Source organism: Ictalurus furcatus, chromosome 15 (genome assembly GCF_023375685.1).
Source record: "Ictalurus furcatus strain D&B chromosome 15, Billie_1.0, whole genome shotgun sequence".
Classification (NCBI taxonomy): domain Eukaryota; kingdom Metazoa; phylum Chordata; class Actinopteri; order Siluriformes; family Ictaluridae; genus Ictalurus; species Ictalurus furcatus.
This window is the reverse complement of record NC_071269.1, coordinates 2795001-2796407: the sequence shown is the minus strand read 5'-3', so window position 1 is coordinate 2796407 and position 1407 is coordinate 2795001. Positions and strand designations below refer to the sequence as shown.

General features: G+C 40.1%; 1 long non-coding RNA gene across 1 annotated transcript in view; it reads right to left on the bottom strand.

Moving 5' to 3' along the window:
- Window positions 1–874: 874 nt before the first annotated feature.
- The window catches only part of LOC128619868 (uncharacterized), a 1473-nt gene continuing 940 nt past the window's right edge, over window positions 875–1407 (bottom strand). Inside the window, exons 3-4 of the long non-coding RNA XR_008388020.1 lie at window positions 1254–1276; window positions 875–1163 (exon numbers count right to left, since the gene is read on the bottom strand). This is a non-coding gene — a long non-coding RNA (uncharacterized LOC128619868). The remainder of the gene's footprint in view (window positions 1164–1253; window positions 1277–1407) is intronic.

Here is a 1407-nt window from a genome sequence, read left to right as displayed (position 1 = left end):
AAACATAGGACGAACATGCTTTCACGGAGAACAGTCCAAGCTCAGGATCAAACCAGGGACCCCGGAGATGTGAGGTGGACACATTACCCACAGCAGCTTGCAGTCACAACAGGTCCAGTACTGGAACATTTAGTAAAATGGCTGCTACAGGGAGCAATCAATCAACAGGCAAAAAGTTTGTTGATTTCCCCTATTATAATTTTTCAAGTGGTGAGGACTGACAGACTTGATTGGGGCATTTTGCAGTTACATTAACAGTAATACATTGTAAATAACGTTGGTCAGGAATGTCTAGTAAAATTCAGGGGAAAAAAATTGAAGCTGCAGATTTTTCGTTCAAAAACATCCGCCTTAAAATCCTGAACGGGATCCTCTGTAATAATCATATAGACCTTGAAAAAAGGTAGTCACTTAAGAATCTGGAGCTAAATGGAACCTCATGCATGCATGTTAGTTACACAGCACTTTATTACAACTTCAAGCCCCGCTCATTAAGCTAGGTAATACCAATAAATAGATTGCAGTTCATCTATTAGCATGGCCAAATCAGCAGCTACCTTAATCCAAACAGCATATTCAATATTGCTTCAACCCTCATGCATAGGAGATGGATGGATTAGCAGAATTGTATCCCAATGTCAGGTGCTTCATGTACAGCAGCAGAAGTCAAACCTGACAATCTGTTACTAGCCTGATCATTCAAAAGCACCAGACAAGACATTAAACACACTTAATATTTTAATAAGTATTCAGGTGGTCCCATAGTGTCTTGTAAATTATTCATATTTCCAAAAAAAAAAAAGAGTCCCAGTCAAATGATTCCTAGTCTTATATACCTAAGGCAGCCTTTAAATCATTCAGAAAGAGCACAAAGTACATTTTAAACCAAACTTTTATTGGATAGGTATTAACAAAAAAAGGAGACACTGCACTGGCAAGCCTTGAAAGTCCAAAAGAGCCTAGCAAGGTCAAGTCCAACTGGACAGCCTGGAGATGCAAGTTTCCTCAGTCAAACTGGACTGTCTTCACAGCAGATGGACAGCACCTCTTCAGTTGGACTTCCCCCCAATAAGACTCTCAAAGCGAATTCAAGATGAACAGAATCTCAGCTGAAGCAGATTTACTTGGACCTCTGCCTCATCTTTCTCCTTTTACGCTTCAGCCTGGGGATGACAGTGAGATTCATTCAGATTTTCTCCCCTCCAAGCCAAACACATTCAATAATGAAAATGTGATTAGATGAAACTACACACCTGCGCATGCGCTTCTTCCTCCACTGAAAGAGCAGCAAAAAAGGTATGAGAAAACAGAATTTCAAAAACAAAGCATACAGTGGGAATATACAGAACACCACACAATAGGCTTATGACATTAGCACATGTAGACAGGCTTATACACTGAAAGGAG